Genomic DNA, 25,313 nt, shown 5'->3' with positions numbered 1-25,313 from the left:
ATTGTTGGATAAAGATGCTCTAGCGACGGCACGCATGGGTTTAGCGAATTCAAACCCAGTACCAGAGACTATCATTTTAATTCTCGAAGATTTGAATCGTACTCCTTCTAATTATTTACACGGTTGTGGAATTTACCAAGCGAGCGACTTGCCTGCTTGCTCCCTTTTTAGAAGGTTTAGCCGGTCAAGAATAAATCAAACTGGCAGACTTAGGTTTTATAGCAAACACTTTTAGTCTCTAAAAATATTTTATTAGAATATATCCCACACTCTGGAATGAATATTCGTCTGGTTTCCAATCTGGACATAATTATAGAGCCTTTTAAAAGACAGCGCTGTGTGGTGACGAGTCTGGCAAGACTTTGATCTTGTATAATGACAAACTAAACAAAGATAAACAAAACAGATGTTTTAGTAGTTTATATTTATTCAAGTGCATGAAGAGACGAGCGGGTCACGCTCCTAAATACAAGCGTAACACTGGCCCTTAATCAATACAGAAATATGAATTACAAACTGTACGTACCTATATCATTACCTATATAAATTGCGCTCGTCACCCCTCATTGGCCAAGTCCCATAATGCTCAGGAGTTACACATACTTCATTGTCCTAAAGACACAGAATTCTATTTCTGAGAAGGTTTAGTTTAGGGACTACATCCTCTCAGTAAGATTCTTGAAGTAGAAGGTCTAGAGGTCAAAGTCGACTCAAGTCCATCATGCTCGCCTATTAAGTGTTTGCGGCCTTCTCATATCTTCGACATTCTAACGGAAAATTCTCAGATAATATAAGTTTCCTCGCGATGTTTATTGCTATTAGAGCGGGTAGTAATTATAATTAACAATTAATTCACAAGTAAGTTCCAAAGACAGACGTAAGTGCCTTGGATTTGTAACTACGACCTTTGTGAGCAGTCCGTTCTACTAGGCTATCGTAGCTTATTTAAATATTTCAAGTCATATGTATAAATATAGAAATGTAATATAATTAAGGCTGTACGAATTATGAATTATAAGGCTGTAAATTTATTGACGTCACACTTTGTTTCCGTTAAGCATCTATTGTCCTGGTAACGTGGATTCTCATGTTTTTTTTTCATGTGACTAAAGAATTTGTAAGTATTTTATAACGAACACTTAAAAACAACAGAATATTTTAATCAGTTTGCGTATCTTTGCCTATAAGCGGCTGAATGGATTTCGATGCAAATCTCGCTGTTATGTTAAGCAAAGGTTCAGTAAGCAATGAAGTTTTCAAGCTATAAGACTTCGCGTCATAACATTAGAAAACGATAAATGGTAAAGAATAATTACTGAACGAAGTATCTGGCACAGCTGTTCGAAATATATCTGTACTTCAATAATTGAATTCTTCTAATCCTAAGCAAGACATTACTGTAATTTTCTAAACATTTTCCGAGACCACCACAAAGTTTTGAACCAAATTATCTTTGATAAAAAGTTGAGAATTAGAGTCTTGTTGTATGGACTCTAAGTCAAGACGACCACTTAGATTTTGTAGTTGCGCACGCATTACCGACATTCGATAATATGTTACGAGTCATATTGACATTGTGGTCTCAAAATTATAGGTAGGATCTGAATTACTGTAGAGAATAGGGCAGAGATGGAGTGGCGTTGTCCCGCCTTAGCTATGAATTTGCAGCGCGCATTCTGTCAATCGCTGACAGTTATTTCAAACAATTGACAGTTACATAAAATTAATATTTTCGTTAAGTTTACTTAAATGTTCAAATTCTACGCGCAATTTTTTGAATTTTTCTTTCATAGTAACCTTCCCATGAAAATAACAAACACAACAAAAAAAAAATAGTGAGAAACACAACAAAGAAAACTGTCCAGCCGTTCACGCCTGATGGCGTGACTAAGGGAAATAGGGATTCATTTTTATATATATAGATGTATCAATAAGAGAGTTGAAAATTACGTTTTAAGACAACGACGCACTCCATGACCCATCAGTGATTTCACAGTTTAGTCCGCCATATTATACTTATCTGTGGAAATTCCATTTTGCGAGAAAGCTAACACGGTTCGCTGCCAATTGCATTAAAAGCATATCTTCACATTTATTGGTGATTAATAATTGTATTCTGCTTATTGTTTTTTTTTAATTACTTGAATGACGAGCTTGTCGTTCGCCTGATGGTAAGCGATACGACTGCCCATAAACAGTAGAAACACCATCCAAAACCTTGAATTACAAACTATTGTTTGGTATTCCCCGACGCTCACCATCCTGAGACATGAGCTTTAAGTATCATTATGCCCAGTAGTTACACTGGCTACAATTTTCTTCAAACCAGAACACAACAGTGACTATACATTGCTGCATGGCGGCAGAAATAGCCATTGCGGTGGTACCTACCCAAGTGGACTTTCGCATGTGAAATACTTACCATCAGTACCTCTTTTCACGAAACTCAATAATTAACTTCAATACCAGACAACATTCGCGTCCAAGATACCGGACATTGCGTGAGCTAGAAGCAGTTTTGTAATTATTTGTTCTTACAAGCAAATAACACCTAATGTCTATAACTGGTTTTCCTCACTTGTATGTCGAGTTGATTTAATGACTGTCCAGGTTAAAGGTTAAAGCGTGGAATGGTTTTCTTAAAAGAACAGTTTACCATTCACTGCTCTGTAGTGCTTCGTAATTCAGAGTAATTGTGGATGGTGCAGCCCTCTTGTGGGCATTTGCAACCTGACATCAGATGTCAAGTTTGATAGAACACGTCTAGTGATTACAGAAGCTAAAATGTCGTGCAAATCAAAATCTAGCTGTGCCTGCACTCTGTTACTTACCAGGATAAACAGTACAAGTATTGTATCCAAGCTATCCAGAGGGCCACTTCTAACTCTCCTAAATGTAGTCTCTTAGTCAATTTGAATGGGTATTAAGAATAAAAATTATCTAGAAGATTCCTTCACAGTATCTACCATTAAATCAGGTTTGCTATTAAGTCGTCCTTGTTCTTTCGATGGCATTTATGAGCTAGTAAAAAAGAATCAATCCAGCGAGGTAGGTATTCAATAAAAATAACTTTATAATTTATGGTTGTTTAGCATTTCTGAGAAAAAATACTCGGAACAATTTATTAAGTGATTTTTAATATGGCCGAATGAGATTCTGTGAATAACTGTGGTATTTAAATTATGAATAGTATATACCTAAAGTTTGTATCTTCGGAATTAATAAGGATGCGTGAAGACTTTTATATAAAACACGATGGATTTGAATGAAATTGAACATGTATGAATGTAGACCTTTTTATCGCGGGGTAAAAGCCTTATTGTTACCGCCACTGGGTTGTCATTGGTGCCGTTATGTTGGTTTCACCGATCTTACGACCCAATGTCAACACCCTTGTATAGCAACATCCTACACTGGCATACCTACTAAAGCCTGCCGTGGCCTTCTTCGGCGCATAAGGGATGGCCCCGGGATATGCTGTTGTCTTAAGATAGCTATACGGGACCGCTCCTGCGTTATGCCACGTTGCAGCCCAACTCTATAGATAGCGGCTAAAAGAAGCTTTCGCACTCCACTCTGGCCGTTTATGACAAAGCAAGGCCAACCACCCGCTTTGCCATCCATGTCCGTGTTATTGTAATAAAATGGTGAACAGGCTCGCATTGCGAACCCCATAAGGACACAGTTAATCGCCTCTTATGATAGTGGATAACGTGGCGGAATTTTTTGGATATCTCCGATCCACTACGCATGAGGCGCTGGTCAGTCGTCACTTGTCGATCCGACGCCTCATATGTCTCCGTCAACCTTGCTGCCCATGGTAGACCACGGTCAGCCACGAGGTTCTCCGATGACTGCTCTAAGAGCGCTGAGTTCTATATCCCAGGCTTGACATTCCGCAAGAGTGTGTTGGACCACACGGTCCAAAGGTCGGTCGGGTACCCTCACGATCTTTGCCACAATGATGGCATATGGCAGACCCGAAACACCCGTGGCTCGTTAGGACTACACGGAATGTTGGGGCGCCGCGCCGTGGCACCTGCCAAGTCTGTTTAGAAAGACGGGTCGCACTGCTGCAACGGTCTTCAATTCTGCACTCGGGCTTTCCAACCTGGTAAATTAGTTAGCCCTGGATTAACATACTTAGCTATTTCAAGGCGATCAAACTCTTTATTAACATAAATATACTTATCTATTTTTAGCCGATAAAACACACACTTATCTTCTAAATATATATTATTCAATCTGAAAAAAAAATATATATGCAGGCAAAGTACCACAGCGAGGACCAAAGCAAATTTAAAGTAAATCTTACATTAGGAACTACCATCTTTAGTTTAAGTAGTAACTTGTAGCTTATTTTAGGAAACCGGTGTGAATATTTACCTAGTTCTAAGATCCATCACAATCTATGACACGAATCTCGATACTGAAAAGCAAACATAAGTTTCCTCATGTGGGATTTTTGTGCCCGATGTGGTGGTAGATTCGCCACTTATCACATAATAGGAAGAGTAAATGCCCAATAAACTGTGAGGGTGTTAACATAAAACACTGCATTCGTCACCCTTCGACGTTAGATGTTAAATCTCATAATGCCACGTAATTACACTGGAATGGGATTGTATGGATGATTACTGCCTTGCTCAACTTGGAAACTAAGATATGAATATGTAGACAGAACCGCATTGTGGGACGTGGGTGTCGTAGTAACAATGTAAACGTTAAATAAACACACACTACAGTTAGTAGTTCCATAAACAATCGTCACACCACGTTAAGATCATAGAATTAACAGTTTTATTGATAAATTTCTAAATTGGAAGGAAAGTCTTTTCCTCGCTAGCATAATCGCCGGACATTCGCAGCCTCCGAGCTTCATGTGGCATGGCTTACATTTCTTTCATTGTTACTTTCCCAAATCTAAGATAGAGTATGCAGAATTATATAGTAACATTCTATCCCTTTTGCTTATTATACCTACTCGCAGGAAACGGGACTTAAGAAAACATGAGTGTTAGGGGCATTGGGGTCACATTTATCTATTTAGGACATCAAATCTCTCGTTTCAAACGAGATGGTGTCACATGGGTATCTGACCCCCCATATCCTTGAATACGCACCTGATAGCAATCCATACCGGTTGGTTACATGCTTCGCTTGTATAACTCTTTCGTAAGCGTGCCAATAGCCGACTTATTAATTCGCGACAATTTACGTCACAGCCAGCCGCCATGTTTAATATCGTATATAGTGTTTTTTTTTTATGAGGCAAAGGACGATAAGCCAAGGCCAAGATTTGTAAAGCAAATTTAAAGTAAGACAGAGTCATTTTACTCGCCATTTTTTCTCAATCACCCTTTCGAATTAATTCAGACTGACGAAGTAAATTGTACATTCACATATGACTTTTATAGATATAAAGACGCTTGGAAATTATTGTTTTACAAGAATAAGGGTGACAGGAAACGTAAAAAGCGAGCGTAGTGCCTAACAAGAGATCTTGACCTTTATTCTAATATGAAATTTAAATAGCTTGCAGTAAATGAACTTTCATCTAATACGAAAGTTATATAGCTTACATTAAAAAATAACACGATAAATTAGTCGGAAAATAAACACGATGAATTGAACTTTTTTCTTTTACTGAACCATAGTGTAAACCAGTGGACGAATCTGTTCTACTTGCATTTTCTTTTGACGGTACTCAGTAGTGAAATTGCGTGAAATGACATTTGGTCTTTATTTATTCTTTGCACCAGGCCCTGATTCCCTATACTACATGGTATTATACCAGTTCATAATAAGCACGTAACGAATCTCATCGCCTTTATGATATTTTTTTATAGTGGCTCGTCAAAGTGATCCCACTGCACCCGTTGGTAATTGGAGTGTGGTCCAATAGAATATCGAGTTACGAGAGATGATTACCCTCGGCAGTCGACACTATTATGCCGGCCTGTTGGAAGCGGATATACCAAGCTGGTCCCGTAACGCGACACACACCTGTCTTACTCTATGGCGGGTTTTAACACCTTGTGTACCATGGTCGCTATCCGGGCGGATATAAAATATATCCTACCACCACCAAAATTGGCATACAGAATACCATTCTACGCTAATTAGAAGATAAAGTAACACGGGCGTGTTAAAATTCACACTGTCGGAGAATAAGACTCCAGTCAGTTGAATATATAAGGTCTCTCATATAATAAACCGCACCACTTGACTTGGTGCTACTATTCCACAGAAATTTAAGTAATATGAGGTAAAAAAATCTGTAGCATTATTTACCTACGTGAGGTCACTGAGGTTATCCTCAACCTTCAGAAGTTAAGAACTCTAAACACGTCGTGTTCTAATGCTTTTCTGTAAAGTCGGGTTTAGATTACGACATTATACACCGTACACTTATTTATACACAGAGAATCTATGTTCGAATACGGGTGTTTCTAAATTACAATAAGATACGTACACGCACATAGACACTTGGTGTATACACTGAGTATACAATCTAGAGTAGTAGGTAATTCAAACCAAACTTTAAGGTTACCTACTGCAGTTATCCTGTTTGTAAAGTAGGTAGTTAGCATAAAAAGATTTCGAAGATGGTATTGTGGATTATAGGCACTGATGACCAATTACTTTGACTAGATACTTGTTCCACCTTGGATTAAGGAATCCAACAATTTAGTGTATGAAACTGTACCTGAATTTTTATTATGCTTAGTTAAAACACAAATTTACTCGATCAACTGTAAGTCAAAACCCGCCATCTTGCCTCTTAATAAGGTTTAAACTAGGAACCGGTGATGTTTTTGACAGCTATTTAAGCACTTCTTAAGCACTTCTTAACGCTAAAACAAGTTTATAAGTAAGACTGATAATATACGGCATGGCACTGCCTTCGTCACCCTGGGGCATCGTTGTGGTACGTCGAAAACAATTTATAGATAAAAACATTGGTTCATCTTACATGATATTTTTTAAATGTACCTACTTATTTTTATTGCATGCAAAGATATTAACTGGTTTCCTTGAAACGTAGTATGTAGCTGATATAGCGTGACGGTAATTGGTTACTTAGAAACTATGTTATGTATGGACCAGCGATGACAAACCTTTTACAGTTCACATGGATAAACATTTTTTTAATTGACATGGGATGAAAAGACTATATATTATTTCTCTTACGGTATTAAAACAATAATGGGATAGTAGAAAATCTGGGATAGTAGAAAGCCAACTAAAATTTAAAGACTGAATATTATAATTTGTGTGAGCGTGGACGTTGCTCGAGGTCCTAACAATATTTTTGGAAGTAAACTTCACCTGTTCTGAACGATTTAATGACAAACGAGGCCAGGCGTTTGACGTTTCAACTACATTGGTCCAATACGCTTAGTGATTGATATGAACTGTAATCCTCTTGTTTCAAAGAAGAAGTTTTCCAACAGGTTTTAAAGTGATTAAACATTATTTGTCAATATCATAATTCCAAAGACGTAGTTATTGTGTTAGTATTTTATTTACTGTTGTGTGCCAATGGTTTATTACCTACCTCTGATATTATAAGGTATTTGTATACACCAGAATACTTATAATATTTAACTTCATAATCTTGAGCCTTAGGCAATCTCTTGAAGAGACGTAACAGCCAAGCCGGCAGTTCCCTCTAGTTTTCTGTGGAACAAAGATACCACCTTTATCTGGAGTATTTATAACAAAACAGCCTACAGCAAAACTGTGAACACAGATACTAAGTTCATTGAATATTCGTCTTTATTTTTTGCTAGTTTAGACCATCTTATGAGTTGTATACATGAGCCCGTGTAGATAGGCTGGAAAGGTAGAATCATCGCTTTGTCTATCTCTGTCAACTCGATAGTATTGTGGAATTATTGTTTTTGCCAGGGCATTAAATTGAGTGAAACAAATGGAGATAATGTGATCTATCTAATATCTCAGGGTGACAAACGCAGTGCATTGACTTGCGAGTAAGGTTACTGTTTATAAATTGAAGAAAGCCTAGAATCTATGCTGCTTAACATGCCTATATAATCTCTAAAAGAGAATAGATAAATGATAACAAGTATTTATTAATCAAATGTTAATTTTTTTAAGGTGAAAACTGATTTATTATAATTTCCAAAAAATGTCTTGTCTCAGAATAATAATGGCCACATGCCTGTCTAAACCATAAAGGGACTGTTGAATGCAGCAAACACCTATCAAATGGTAACACTACTTGCAGGCCTTGTCATTCAATAAGAAAACTGTTTGAACCATCGGTTTGAACCGTGTAGTTTGCGTCGAACGATTTCTCTGAGCGTGTGGCCGGCCTGACACTTTCTGTTACAAATCAACCAAGCATGCACTTTCTGAGCTTATGGTTCTTCAGATTTGATATTTCATCGTTAGAAGAATAGGTTTCATATCTTTATCAGTTTATAGCAAGCGGACAGTCTGAATAGTCTACAGGTCAGGATCGTGCTCATTCATACCAGAACTGGATAATCAAATCCCAAATAGCACCATCGATTCCTGTTTTTTAATTTGATATTAGTCATTTAAATTGTGGCCCAGTTCCGAATCTTATTTCTACATCAGTGGTGTACCGCGGATTTTAGCCCCCTAGCAACTGGTTATTATTCTGCCTCCTGTTTCGGTATGGAAGGGAGTGGAAAATTAATATTTCCAACTCCTCCCTATCTTTCTAATTGATTAATTTCATTGCGCGATAAAGACAAATTAGTGTTACCTAACTCAACGAGCTTCATCGCTCGGTGTCATAAAATGGGAACATTGCCGCTTGTCCCGGTTTACGGGAGTTATATTATTGTTCATTATTTTAGACATTTAGCCGCCCCTACCGCTCCCACTACGCGACATCACTGTCTTATAGCTTATATAAACCCTGCATTACACCCTATTCCACAGGTGGGCATGGGCCTCTAATATTGAAGCGGTTAGTTCTTTGTTCAGTGATCTACTATTTATAGTCAGGCAGTTGTATGCTGTAAATCTTCGAAGAGGGCAAGATGACAATTTAAATATAATAGACGACATTATAATAATTGTCAGCATATTAAATGCTATATGTGATTTACTAGATCATTATGCACTCCACTTGAAGGTGGTTAACGTTGAGAGAGTGAAACGAATTAGCAAGTTAGAGGTCGAGGGTTCGATAGCGTAAGCACTAGAGAGTAAATCTTTCCAAATATGTTAATGCCAAGAGACAATATGTTAGACGTAATGTTGGACACATATATGGAATACTGAATAAATAGGGCATGATATGAATTTCGCGTGCGACTGATCGCTCGTTGCATGTCGTACTTATAATGTGTAGGTAATATGATATTTGTATTTTTCGGCTCACTATTAGTCCGTAGTTTGAAATTGCCGCCGATATATCGATATGGTCGCCCCTTATCACATTATGGGACGACACACACATGGCGAAAAGAGTATGAAAATAAAGTATGGTTGCACCTCTGTCTAAGACTTCGGAGATAAGGCGTTTTGCGTGTTTGTTTTTGTTTTGTAACTACTATACTTTTTTAAAATCAGTTATCATATCTGAAATTACAGAGAAGTCATTTTTGTTTGGCTCAAGAACACTGTCACTCCCCTCCCTCCTTCCTAGAAAATGTCTCACCACGCCCTTGTATAGACAAATGGTTCATACGACTTACTAAACAAAATAATAAACTTTTTACACAGCACAAACCCCTTCCCAAATCCCATTGCTTATCCTCAAAGTCCAGCATTCATAAGTTATCTAGAAGGTGCTTATTGGAGGGTGAATGTAATCACGTACCATCACGCAAGTCTGTTATTCGTGTACCTTGTAAATATCTCCGTATGTCCTGAAGCTAGAGACGTCGCGTCGTGAGTAGTTTTGTAAGCGATCCACTTTGGGCGCACAAGGACTCTCTGAGGTCGACGTTGCGTTAACTCACCTCGTACGTGACGAGATTATGTGATATCAATTAACGATTGAAGGGGACGTAGACGATTTTTATAATCGATTTAAGATTAATGAATGGAATTTGAAATACATTGAATGAGATACGAGAAGTTTTAATCCTGTTTTAATTGACATGAGTCCTGTGTCCTGTGTGTATATCAGAAATTACTGGATTTTCGATTCCTCACACCCAGATCTGAAATATTTTTTCTTAGCGGGTATGGAATTCGCGGCTTCGTTCCCAACTAAGCATCACGGAATCTGACTGCAATGAAAACTTTAACGGATGAGTATCCGTAGGGAGTCCATAAAAGAGGTCTATTAAATGGCTTCCCACTCATCCTCTCTTTACTTTCACTTGACATTAATATTCCAAATTTAAATGTTGTTTCGCTATGTGTAATTCGCCACTCACATCCTCAGTAAAGAATTACACGTGACTTAGAAGACGCCACGTTTCGAAACTAGTTGTAATTATGCAATCATTAATGTCGACCCAGATAAAATTAACCATGTGTTAATTCTGGTATCAAAACTTGATTAACATACACAAGTTCTATATTCTACAAATGTATTTGCCTGAACACATGAATTAATATTCTGAAACTAAAGAATTTGCCATTAACACTACCATGGTGTCTGATTGGACTGATGACTGATGTAAGGTTGAAAGTGTAATGATTCGATAATTTGCGGGCGTTATGAAGATTGAAATGGAAAGCTAATTAATTTAACATTCTGGTAACTGTTCATGTTCAGCTCCTCGTCACACAGTTGTACAAAAGGAGAGGATATACGAATAAAATTGATATAAATCGCCGGTTGTTAGCGGTTTGTCACGCACGCGACGACGCGTTTGTGGTCGTAGATCGGTGACAGACCATGCCGTGAGCAACCGCCGAGACATCAGCTCGGATGTTTGGCATAGAGTAGAGGCGATGGCGGTTTTATATTATGAAGTTTATATAATATTTAATAAGACTGATAGTAAAGGCTACTGCAACAAATCAGGTGCAACGTCATCTAGAACGTTCTATAGCAAAATATCTGCCTGCAGTTGGCACTGTCCTTTTCACGTTGAGATTAAGTCCTGATGTTAAATCTGATAATACCTAGTTGATGCATTGGCTACAATGTTTTGAACCGAAGTACAAAAGTGTTTACATGCTGCTGCTTAACAGAAAGTAAAATATACTCAAATAGACTATAGGTACTAATTAGGAACCTGTAGTAGGTTTCAGAACAGCTACAGAACTGATACAACTACTCTCATCATCCTAAGAGTAACAGGATCGCTGTTGGATAAACACTTCGATTCATTATAAAATTATGCGCACGAGTAGTTAAATGATCAGCTGTTGAAGTCACCTCGATACCGGATACAAGGTAAATAAAACCCCCATGGGGATAATGCTGTGCGCGGATTATAATATACAGTTCCGTAATGAACCTAATTAGCTACAAATAATTTAAACAGCTATTCCACTACTTATTGTTAGTTAGTGATTATATTTGTTTAATTATTTTCCTAACTCCGCTCCATTATTCTCCCTTCTTTAGTTGAGCACCTGTCAATAGTCCTAATATTTCATAGACGTCAAAAATCTATAACTTGCGCGGGCGCAGAGTTTCGTCAGCTTTCACCGAACGCATCGCTTTTTGTCGGTGGCATAGTTGTCCGCTGTTTATTTACGTGTTATGCTTCGTTAACGGACGTTTTGCATTCATCTTATTTGAGCCTTTTTGTGAACAATATGCTTAGACTATGATATTCGCACGATAAAATCTTTGGTATGTAAACACAATTGAATAGATCAAAGTAGCAGGAGGTTGCTGGATGCGGGCTGTTTCCAATATGATAGATGATAAATCCTTGTCTGGGCTTGTATCAACCGTCTATCTTAAAATGTAGAAACTTTAATAATAGGTAATTTAAATGGCTTTTCAGTTTTCCTCCGCCACGACCTTCTAATGCTCGTTATTTTTATATTCAAAAGTCATACAAAATTTTTTGGTAATGTTATCTCATTATGTTGTTTTTTCTTTTTACTGTAAAAGCACCTAGCGGTTATAATTATTAAGGAAAATATATATGTAAGTTAAAAACGTTTTCGAAACCTATTCAACTACAGTTATACTAGCCTAGCTTTGACTGTTATATAATTTAAGAATAATACATAATAATATGTTTTTTCTAGTGAATACCAAAGTTTGGAATTTGTGCCCGGGATAGGCTCGCTCTCTTCCACATCTATTCTTACATATTATAAATGAAAATCTCCCGTCGCGGCTGTCTATTTCAACGCGATAAATTTAAAAACTACCGTACATATTTCGAATAAATTTGGTATGGAGATAGTGTGAGACCTTCGGAAAGGAAATTTATTCCGGGTAAATATATTAGACGTTTGCTCATGGAAACTTCCATGTAGGCGAAGCCGTGAGCATAAGCTAGTGGGTTGAGTCATTTAACATAGGTATATGGATTACTCAAGACACCACTATAACTAAGAATGGTCTATGTATCAAAGGTCAGCGTGCCCAAAAGTACCTAAGGGCTAAGACATGCTCATCACATAACTGTACACATAGCCTTGAGGGTGCAGTCGCCTCGACAGTCGTGAGTTCTAATCCGTGATGCAACTGCAAATGAGGTAGATTTTATCAACTTTGAGTCGTGCTTGAGGAAAAGTTTAGGTCTTAATTTGTAAGGTTTAGGATTGCTAGATCTTTCTTTCAAACGACTTTTTTACAACAGATTTGCGAAGTGAGTAGTCTGACTTGCAAACTGTAGTAACACTATCAATAATAAAAATTGCAAATCCTTGGACTGAACTTGTCATTCCTAGATATTAAACGGTGAAATCTATAATGTCTAATACGTATTACACTACGTAACAGTTGCTTAAACTTTGTTGGCTAGGTTCTTAACAGAAGAAAACGCTGTTCTGCTTAGTACTTAGCAGATGAAATAACAGTTCATGGATTCATACACTGTTTAGATGGAATTTCCAAAAGATCTATGTTGGAATATGCTAAGAATAGCGCCAGTAGATCGTGGAATTGTTCAATGAGAGTTAGTTTCTACACCTCCATAGGTAGTTCGTGCAGTTCGCAGTGATTTGTAAACATGGTGCGTATGCGCAGTCACTCGGCTGACTCACGGCATAACTATGTGCAGTCAGCAGCGGGTGTGTTTGGACAAAATGTTTCCTGGTTATTGCAACTAGATGCAGTTCTGTTTAATTTTGGCTGTCCGTCGGCGATTCTTCCGTGCAAGTCAACAAGAGACTACGTTTTGTAATTGGTAATGAAATAGTAATTGTAATCAGATTTTCGCGCCGGCTATTGCTTATGGACGTCTGACTAAATGAGAGAATAGCCGGATTAGAAATGAGTACACGACTCGCGGCTTTATTATCGATTTAAATAAGTGTCATAAAAATCTTGTTTCAGCAGCACTAATGTACCCGTATAGGGCCGTATACTCTGTCCGCACATAATATGTTAATCTAAAAAATCTTTGTCATTAGTCCGTATATTAATATTCCTGGAGTCATGAATGACTGAAACAAATTTACTATAGCTAGTGGGTAAAATTTGACCGTCCAATTTAATATATATACGTCACACATGTTATACGTAAACTTTTATTTTCGCTGCACTTTTCTATATGACCTTTAATTATACCAAATCTTACACTCCTTCGTGCGCGCAATATGTTTAAAAAGTGGTACATACCTACAAAGTATTTTATCCACGTATTAATTATTATTAGGTTTATATTACATAAATTATTATGCTTGATTGGTGTTCGCACTATTTTATTAAAACAAAATACTTTATTTATCACTTAGGTGAACAAAGTTGCATTTATGATACGTCAAAGCAACTTATAAGACTAGTTAATATTACTATTTTAAATTACGGATAAAATTAATAATAAAAAACACGAAGTGAACGAAAGAAGCCAGCTTGAGCTGGCAAGTAAGGGTAAATAAAAAGATAACGCGACGCGATCGTCACCGGCGAGGAGGATATGAGCCTAGCTCGTATACCAACCATTCAATTATTATCTAAGTGATGACCACCGGAAAAAGGAAGGCAGAAAGCCGCCGGGCCTATTTTTTGTCAGCAATTGTCCTTTTTAAGTCTTTTATAAACAAAGTCATATTCGTTATATAAGCATAATTTATTCGAAAAGAAACCCGGACAGCGAGGGCAGACTGTTAAACGACGACTGCACTACCCTTAGTGATGGATAGGCCTACATGTCTGCCCAGAAGCCTACATTTTTTTGCCACAGTACCAGCGGTAGTTAACTAAAAAAATAATATTTTCCTTTGTCACCTCTCCTCATTAGTGAGTCAGCCGCAGACAATGGCCAAAGACAATGATGCGAGCACAATAACCGCCATTGTGACATCTTCCTGCATCTTATCACAGATTGTTTTATTTACACGGTAGGTACATTTCTTATTGTTTTTTAAATGTCTTTTAGCGTAACTCTGACGGCGTGGATGTTGTATGTCGCAAAAGATCTAAAGAGATGGATCTGATTTGTACAGTTAATTTTGATTTCAAATGGAATGGATGATTGTGCCGCTTATCATCAAGCAAGCGATTTGCTTATATCATCATTTATCTGTAAAATTGACATTCTTTTGTTTTTTTTTATTGCTTTGAATGACGAGACGAGCTTGCCGTTCACCTGATGGTAAGCGATACGACCGCCCAGTGCAAACACCATCAAACACCTTGAATTACAAAGTATTGTTTGGTATTCCACTGCGCTCGCCATCCTGAGACATGAGATGTTAAGTCGCACTATGTCCAATAGTTACACTAAGAACAATTAAATATCGTGAACGCATCCCAAATTTAAATTTTATAATCGGGTCTGTACTTTGATTTTTTTTTATTCTATAATAAAAAAATCAATTAACCTATTATCTATGTCTCTCCAAGTATAATGGGCAGAAAAAAGTTTGAGCAATATGCCTCTCTTTACAGTGTCGCGTGTACTTACGCAACTGTTGTGTAATATCCGCGTCGTCTTGGTTACAAGTTGCATGCTTCAGTGATATTCTGCAATGGCTTGGTGGATGGCTTACTCTTCGACATAGAGAACCTTCAGGTCCTGGACTATAGGTACAGTTTAGTGGGTAGATATAGAAAGAGTGATAGATAGATACGGCCCTTAGATGTTTAGCGGAGGACTATATTCAGCAGCGGACATTATGTGACTGATGATGATGATTCTATGGTAAATGTACAACAGGATCGCCTGATGTTAAGTTTATTAGTTTTTTTCTTTTTGACATTTCTTACGTTTGTTATCGCCTGTTTGTTGTACGGGACTTTTGGGAGAGCGCTTTAGACGCTCGCAACCCTAGGAAATTATGAGACCATGCTGAGGGCAACCCACTAACTAGTTACGAACCTCGGCCCCGGGTGGACACTGGGAGAGGATAAGACATTAACGATTAGGGTTATGGCGACGACGAGGCAGGGTTGAGAGCAAGGCATCGTTTTCAGATATACGGTCGCCATCCTATATGCTATAAAATATTGAATATACCGGTGATATTTTTAAAAATCTGTTCCGAAACGGATTTTAGGAGGTGTTAAATTGGTATTTTAAGAATATTATAGCGGCATTAGTGCTAAGAAATGAATGAGCAGTCACACGCGATAACACAATAATATCCATTCACTCCATAAGGTCGCGGTTATGGCGAAATATCTCAGGGTACAACTGTACGACCGCTTTTGTTTCAAAATTGCGCCGTTTATGCGTTTTATGGGTTTTTTTTTCTAGAGATTTATGAAGGTTTTCAACCCACCCGTCTCCTTTCTCTTGTACATAATAAACTAACGTTTAGTTTTATCACCTCTATATTTACCAATACATAAAGCTAAAGGAAATTGTTTTTATATGAACCTAGTTCGTATTAATGCTATGTCATTTTAAATAAGTTATTCGATTTCATACCTCGTTACGGGATTAGTTGTCTAAAAAGTTGCTCGAAATAAATAAATAGCTTTAGTTGTATAAAATAGCCAGTAATGATAACAATATTATTAATGAGTATAATATTACACGGTAGAGTAATTTTTAACTGTATCGTGTGTAAAAATTCAAAAATCTACTTGGTTCACTAGAGCGTGACGGACACTTCCGCGGTTTGTGATTCTTATAACAATATGCAAAATTTTTTTTACTAGCTTTTGTTCGTAGCGCCGCTCGCGTGAAACAGTTTTTCCGGCATAAAAGTCCCGCTATATATTTTCGCGGGATAAAAAGTAGCTTATGTCATTCCCAGGGTCTTAAACTATTATTCCTAATTACATCGAAATCCGTTGGGTAGTTTTTGAGTTTATCGAGTTCAGTCAGGGAGACAGATGCGACGGCGGACATTTTGTTATTATATATTTTTTTAGAACGTGTCATACATATCTGTTGCCTAAGTTGAACCGTTTACTCAGAGCACGCAACGGAAGCTCTCAAAAAGAATAATTCTTTTTGAACCATTTTTCGTTGATGCTCCGCTCTTATTGGTCATGGCGCGATGCTACATAGGTTATAGCCTTTCTCGATAATTAGACTATCCAGAATTTTTCAATGTGTACCATTGGTTCCAGAGCTTAGTGCGATCAAACAAACAAACTCTTCAGCTTCATATAATAGTATATATACATTTGATAATGGCCGTATGAACTAATAAGCGATAACAATAACTAATGCAAGGCCTGTATCGCATAATTGATTATTTTTAATTGACTACTTCGGTGGTGTAGTTGTATGGCGCGCGGTACGACACCACTCTGAGGTCCCAGGTTTGAATCCCAGCGTATCCTAGGCACGTCCACTATCCAGCGCGGTCTTCCACGGGTACAGTTTCAAAGTCTACGGAGTGAGAAGCATCGATCAGGCAAACAGTCCTTCTCTTTCTCCCTATATATCTTCCAATACTTCTTTGACTAATAAGTCAATATGAAAGTATATCATTCTTGATCCTCAGAAGGTGAGGACCTTGGATTAATCTCACGCGTACACAAAGATGGATTGCGTAACGTTTTGTTTTACCATTATGTTGTGTTTTGTAAATTCTCACGAAGCAGTAAACGGATTTTGTTAAAATATATCAGTTTTTGTGAACGGTTGACCTGCCTGACTGCTACCAATGATAAGTAACAAATTACAACTGATCTGGGGCCTTATACTCCATCCCGCACGTTATTTTAACAGTGCGTAACAAGCACGAAACACAACGCATCATGTTTAGGACTATAGAAATTGGCTTACAGAATACCATTCCACGCACATTTCACGAAGATAACATGACACGGCCGCGTTACGCATTTACACTATCATACAGAATAAGGGCCCTGAGGTTCCAGAGCTCAGGGAATTCAGGACATTTTAACATAGATATACCGAACAATACTTTGTAATTCAAGGTGTTGGTTGGTCTTTTTAGTGTTTATGGGCGTCGAATCGCTTACCTTAATTTAAAAAAATCTTTTCTGGAAAAATTAAGGAATGCATCAGGCCGGACTTATTATTAGTTATATCGGAAATCAATACATATCTACTATCAGGACGTAGCTTACAATCAGGCAATCGTTCAGAGCAATACGTATGTCGATATTATATACTTCGGACTCAAGTCTCAGGGTTCTCCCTGAGAGTTTTTAAAGTGAGTCCTTCTGGACTTTGCCGGGATAGAGACTTTCCCGCCCTCACACCCACCACTACAACTCCTGTAAGCCAGGATCAGCAGTGGCACGCATTTTATTACACCGAGCAGTGAAGCTCGGCGAGTCTCAGGGAAAACTAATATGTCATTATCCCGCAAAGAAATTAATCAAATAGAAAGATAGGGAGGAGTTGGAAACATTAATTGTCCACTTCCCTCCAGAGCAATGCGGGTGACAAAATCACCCGGGATCGGCAATCACAAACTTTGCCGGGATAAAGAAATTTGTCATTAAACTGAGGAAGCGATCAGCTGTGCCTTTTCCACGGCTCATTACTAATTGTACCATGGTAGTATGGTCACCGGTCGTTTATTTGTCTCACATCAGTAATCATGATCGTAACGCGTGTGTTCTGTTGATCTACTTGTGTTGGAGATCCTTTGGTTTTGAGCATAACCTCTATGTGACGTCAGTGTTCTATAATTTAGGTTATAGCATTTATAACTTGCTCCTTTCGCGGGCAATGCTAATTATGCCGCTAAATAAGGTTTTGATTATTCTAAGCGTTGCTATAGACTACTTAAAAATATTTGCAATCAATGCCCTCCTTACCTCAAATAAAAGTTATGGCGTTAAACAATACAATACCAATGTACTTATATAGAAATTACGGCGTGAAATTTTTAAAAGTGTTGCATATATTTTCCGTGCTCGCGAAAGGGTTAACTACTTTTTTTTTTATTTACAGGCAGTGTAGTGACTTCTATAGGATTTACAACGAAATCTCTTATCTCGCTTTATTGAAAAAACAAAAATTTCGATAAAAGAAATAAGCAACTCTAAATAATAACCTTACATAATTGTGCTAATTTCGCTGATTGGACCTTGACGAAATAAAACCATAACGATAACTTAATGTTACATTTGTTTCGGTACTAAAATGTGATATAAAAATATGGCAAAATAATGTAACAATGTTGAAGGCCAGCAGAGTAAGTAATTAGAACATATAAGTGATAGGTCTATCGTAATATGTGAAAGATATCGTACTTCATAGTTTTTTTTGGTAAACATTTTTTTTTTTTGGTATTTAAAGCCGAATTATTTAGTGGCAGTGTCAGGTTTATGTTGTGATTGTTCTTAGCAGGTGATCCATCTGCTTGTTGACTTTCTCATAGACATAGGCGTCTGTAGCAAATAAGTAGTAAACCTATCTTTGTTCGTCATATTGCGGAAAAATTAAAACAGTAACTAAGGCCGTTGGGAAAAAGAATATGTTAAAGTGGTTTTATATTTATTATTTGTTGGAAAAAAATAAATATTTTTTATAACGAAATTCGACTCCATTGAATGCATTGTCCATTTTCGTCCTCATTACTTATTTCCTTATAGTTCTTATTCCGCAAGATGGCGCTATTAGAAATTATTTTAGTTGCCATACGGAACTTTGTAAATACTATTAAGTCTCGCTCCAGTCTACATCGTACAGAATCGTTTATTTATTCCACAAACGTACGTGTGTATGTTAAAAGTGGGTTTTAGAGAGTTGTAACTTGTTGTATGGGTGAAGTCATAGCCTAATATTGAGATCCGTTCCCCAAAACACTTCATACTTAGATTGTTTTTTTGCTTAAACATCGTTGAAGAGTTCGGGCGCATTTAGTAACTTTTCTGGCTTCAGATAAATCTTCCATTTATATATGAGAAACATTCTGGGTAGTTAATGTGCGAACAGTTTTGTTTCGTGTCTTCAGTCTAATTACTGCATTATGTAATTTAAAATCTAACGCCTCAATGTGAGGAACGCAACCAGCAGGACCGCGTTGAGACCACACTGGGTTGAAAAGCAAATGCTATGGTTAATACCAAGCCAGACATATGGCCATCTCATTATTCCGTTGTTTATGAAGAATACTACTTAATATAACCCACTTCTGTTTGCCAAATTGATATGCAATGGAAATATAACAAAGCTTATCTTGAAGATCGAGCCTCAGCAGTCCCACAGCACAAGTACGCCATCGCTAGACCAATGAAGCGACCTGTAAGGTTATTTGTCAGTTATATAGCGGTTTATGACAGTATGACACCACAATGCCTTCCCCAATGACGCACGTCATTGTCTTCCACGTATGACAAAGATCGGTGAATAAACCACAGCTTGAACTTTGCAGAAAAATAATAAATTGGTTATAAATTAACACTTCAGTCACGTTTGCACCTTCAAGCTTGAACACAATACGTATAAGCAGAAGTACGAAGTAACAGAAATATGCAGTTCAACAATGGCGATTAAATATAAAAAGGATTTGCCCTTTATGCTGTCCTTGCTTTAACAATCATTGAGTAGTCATTGCTCTGAACCGACCTCAAGCCCGCGCGGAAGACAATGACTCCAAGGAAACCTTGGCACTTGATCCTATGTCGATGAACTTGTCTTAAACATATTTAAAGCAAGTATTATATTAAAAGAAACGATATAATTTGACGATAGCCTCGCCCCTATCACATCATGGGATGGAGCGCACTTGGTGGAAAGAAGGTGTACTGGTTGCGCCTCTACCTAGCCCGAGTATAATGGAGTGATGTTTATTTTTTTTTACACAATTTGAGTCTATGGCCGATTGGGGGATTGTATTCAAAACGGGCCTCGCTAGTTCGATATCCTTTTAAAGACGCTTTTCGTTTTCACAAATTGTGTTAGGATATTTTGTATACAAAATAGGTATCAGTGCCTAATCTATTTCTGCTGCCAAGCAACAGTGTAAACACTATTTCATCCTAGAGCGTTGTAGCCATTGCCTTACAATGGCTGGCAATACAATTGCCATTGTCACTATTTACTAGAGGTAGGTCTCTCATATGTGAGAGTCCGCCTGGGTAGGTACCACCGCAATGTCTATTTCTACCGCCAAACAGCAGTGTGTCCCTTGTGTTTCGGTTTGAAGGGCATTTTAGCCACAGTATAACTGCTGGACATAATAAGACTTAACATCTCATGTCTCAAGATAGCGAGCGCAGTGGAATACCAAACAACACTTTGTAATTCAAGGTGTTGTATGGTGTTTATGCTGTGGGCGGTCATACCACTTACCATCAGGCGAACGACAAGCTCGTCTAGTCATTCAAAGCAATAAAAAAAAAAACAACAAACCAATTTAATTTACCGTTACAATTTATATAGGTTTATTAAGATTATACATTAGGAAAGATATTAAAATACAATAAAAAGAGTTAGAAATCAACATCGTCGCAGTTTCATGCCGATCGATTGTGCATTTTAAATCAAATTTAGATATGAGGTTAATTGGTTTGATGTATTCTTAATGTTTTTTTTCTCGTTTATAATATGTTATTGATTTGTTATAATGGTTATGATGTGAAGTTTCATTCTTTATAAAAGATACTTTTATGAAACACGTGTAACATTAGAGAACTAACTGGAGTAAGAATGTTGAATCCATCGATATAATATGTAATACATACTGGACTTGGCGTTCCCAGCATTCACTGTATTCAAATGATTTGAACCGATATCCATTCAAACTAACTTTAGTATGGTCAATATTGACAGCTTGTGGATGTGTACGGAGTGGCGCTCATGATATAAAAACTCGAGTCTAAGTGTAAACCTGAATTTGAATAAAAATATTAGTTAAATAAATAAAATTATTTGATGTTCAAGTGAATAAATAGGTTATAACATTGACGTTATGGTTGCCATTTTGGATCAGATTTTGAACAAATAGTTTATATGGACGTTCGTGCCTATAGAATATACGTCAATGGTTGGATCTCAATAAAAATCGATTGAACCCTCATGTTACATTGTCCGATAATGCATGGTTTAAATTTGATTTTCATTTTTTTGTTTTCAATTAAATCAACTGTATAATACTCGATAATTTAAGTATAATTTTTACAACAGTTTAGATCTAAAATGTTCTTCACAAACTGCCTAGATTCATGAGCAACGAGGTTATAATTATTTTTTAAATAATTATCTAATATTAACATTTATAATAGAACATTTATAATAGAACAAACAAAATGATTTCTTATGTTTACGCGAATGTTAGACATTGAAATTAAACTAATTTTCGGATTCTATCGCGGTCCCCCCCGTGACCATGAAGGCTGCAAAGTCTTCGAAAGTCGGGAGAAAAATAAAATACAAAAAACCACGATAGAATCCGAAAATTAGTTTAATTTCAAAGTAAACAAACAATTTGAATTAATCAAGAATAATTATTCAATCAGGAGACGAATCTCAGTGATTAAGGTTGTAGCCCTGGTCATGACCCGATATAAATGCTTCGAACAAAAGTCAAATATAATAACTAATTACCACCCACGGAAATTAAAAACGGACATTAATTAAACTACATGATACCTTTCGTTAAATAATTTGACCAGTTTTTATACAATTGTGACAGTAGCGTAGTTGTATTGCAGTACGATTGCAGTGTTGAGGTCTCGGGGCCGATTCCTGAGTCGGGTAAAATGGTACTGGGTTTTCTTGCTCAATATCAAGTTATAGTCTCGAATGTGTGGCGTTTATGGCAATAGACGCGCCCCTTATCTATACTTTATATAAAGATTAAGAGTTGGTTTGTTTGAATGTGTTAATTTCTCAGGAATTGCTGGTTGGAATTTAAAAAGTCTTCTTTCTCGATAAATGGGCTTTAGGCTATAGAATAGCCCACTATAAACAGTAGGAGCGGAGTATCAATGAAAGTGTTGCAAAAGGGGGAACAATTTGTTCCTTTTGAGATTTTATCTTTCGTGCGGTGACTAAACGGTTAAAGTTACGTAAGAATTCTAGGATAAAAGGCGTATTTGTGTAGATAATAGTCCAGTGTTTGTATAACGACGATAAGCACCACTTTTGACAGTAATTTTATACGAATAACAAAGTATACGCCCATTTACATTGAATGTTGAATATAAACTGCCTGAAATGTCCTCAATCATAATGCCGTAATGGAAGCAGTGCCCACTATGTTAGACACAGCGATATATTCTTCTATATTATGTCCATTTATTCTTACGAAATGCATGTGATCTAATTTACTTATTTACGGACTCTTACCAGTTCGTCGGCAATAAAAAATAGTACAAAAGATTAACATATAACATATTGTGCCGTATATAAGGTAAAATAGTCAGTGGCGGCACTAAATGAAGCGAGACCCCAGGCGAAAGCAAAAAGAAACAGACGCGAGGCCCCGGGCAGAGTAAAAAAACGTTCCTCTGTATTAACTGTTTCGTCGGTAAGAACGTAAAAAAAGGTCCTGCGAGGCACCGCGCGAGGCCTCTGTAAGCGCGAGGCCCCGGGCGGTTGGCCGGGTTGCCTCCCCCAAGGGGCCGCCTCTGAAAATAGTATTACCTAAGTATTGTTAATTAATCGCATCGCTCTCAGGTAGGTGTAAATTTTTTCATGGATTCTTTGTTATCTACATTCAATAAAATATCATGCATAATCCATTACAAGCACAGAGGAAAATTAAAGTAATCTGAAATTTTTAATTGATACTGTGTGAAGTGTCGTTGTAGGGTCATGGCACTGAATTTAAAAGTTTGTATATGAAGAGCAAGGTAAAGCGTATTGGTAGCAATGTAATTATTATAATTGATCACTCGTTACGATATTAGGAAGTTCATTTCGTAAAGGGAAATGCGCGGTATCGGGGCACGTGGTTGCTGTTAAGCCGAAGGTCAGATATAAAATTGCGATGATTGGCCGAAAGCGACGCCGAAAAAGAAGACCGCGCTCGATTTTGTTATACGAAAATTATCGGAAGCTGAATTTTGACTCATCTAATGTTAAATCCTATAATAGATTATTGAACCAGGTGTAAATGGCTCTGTAGGATGTATAAACGGCTTTATTCGTTTGGTGTAATGAATAAATAGAGATAAATAATTGCTTCCATGGAATAAAACTATGTACTTTGCGAATACTCTCGTTTGATTTTTTAATCCCGCCTTGAGTCGGCCTCGTGACCATAATGGCTACAGACTAGTCGGAATGAAAATTAAATAAAAAATCGCAATAAATTTATCCAAAGAATTATAGTTTTATTTTAATATATAGCTTTCGTATAAACATATTGCGTCTTCTAAAGATAACTACGTTATTACGCTAGTGGATAAAAAAAGGAAAACATTTCCGTCGATGCAAACATTCGGCTTCGGTCTCCTTACGAAGCCGAAAGTAACTGAGTCGAAAATTGATTGGCACCTAGTACCTAATGGACATATTGGGTAATCGCTAGGCCGGCGAGTCAGTTCCTGCGCGGGGTTCCGGTCTTGTAATGCCGGCGACTGCGTCATATCCCCGCGTTAATAATATTTATTGATTATAAATTATTGTATTACTATTTGTTTCAATCTTTACGAAAAAATCTAACGTCCGTATTCATAAACGTTATTTATCTAAGGATGGAGCATTGCTGTGATAACAAGTCTGTTTCTCAGTTTGTTTGCTTTTGTTTATCTGACAGCTTGCTGTTTAGCCAGCCAACTAGATTAATGTTTATCTCAATATTAGCCAATCACAACGGCCCTATGTCTACGCACTGCGAAGACTGTCATACCGTCAGCACTGAGAAACAGATTTGTTATCACAGCAATGCTCCGTCCCTAGAAAATAACGCTTACGAAAAATCTATGAGTTTTATGCGTAATCCTAGGCTGTACACTGTGTAGGTCTATTCTATTTATAATTTTCCTACATGGTGAGTATCAACTGACCGTTGCTTTTAATAAAATACCGCAATCACTTTTTTGAATGATCATGTGAATATTTTTTTTGACAAGCTTACAAATGACTTATTTTCATTGGTCTATTCCCTGGATCGGATTGAAGATTGGGATCGTTTATTAAGAGTCTCACAACTCAAACGTATAACAAATATTGGCGAATGGTAAAATCCCCATTCGAATATTAGTACTTACCTATTTTGTTGTGGGGTATTGAATCCACGACCTCTTGTTTTGCTGCTTTACCGGTGTGTCACTTGACATGATGAGAATAGCAATGAGAAGTCATTCAGAGGATATTAAAACTTACTAGATTTTTTAATCACACTTCAAATTAAGACTTATGAGTATCGTTAATTTTAAAACCTTAAAAAATTATCGTTATTTTTTTTATCAGTTCACATAACCGTAAATAACTCCGCTGTTTTTTTCTAATAAGGTCTAAATACCAACAGAGTGAGGTCGTGTATGTGTTCCGAAGGTGAACATGTATCGACCATGGCTGTAGTGGGAAATACATTAATGTACTAATCATAATAACAACACAAAACATTCACAAAGTATAGTCGTGACTCTATACGTACTGAGATCTTTATAAAAAGGCTGTACACGCGCCTTCATTGGATTTTTGTGATGAGTACTAAGGTCAACTTAAGAGCGTTTACGTGCCGCGCGTGAAGTCAACTATAGGTAATTCTTCGCAAAATTCACTCACACAGAGCCGTTGCGTAGCTGTGTGCGTAGAGTTAGCGCGTCGGCTATCTTTATAGTCAGACCAACCAATTTTGATCTTTTCGCTTTAATTATCTAATTGGAATGTAACTTATGATTTATGAATTTATGATAAATGATGAATTCTATTATTAAA

General features: G+C 37.2%; 1 protein-coding gene across 1 annotated transcript in view; it reads left to right on the top strand.

The window, feature by feature from the left end:
* The window catches only part of LOC115456219 (scavenger receptor class B member 1), a 90,015-nt gene that overhangs the window by 675 nt on the left and 64,027 nt on the right, over nucleotides 1–25,313 (top strand). The gene's annotated exons all lie outside the window — the stretch shown is intronic.

The sequence above is a fragment of the Manduca sexta genome, chromosome 28 (assembly GCF_014839805.1).
Source record: "Manduca sexta isolate Smith_Timp_Sample1 chromosome 28, JHU_Msex_v1.0, whole genome shotgun sequence".
In the NCBI taxonomy this organism is placed as follows: Eukaryota; Metazoa; Arthropoda; class Insecta; order Lepidoptera; family Sphingidae; genus Manduca; species Manduca sexta.
This window is presented reverse-complemented; position numbering and strand designations above follow the sequence as displayed.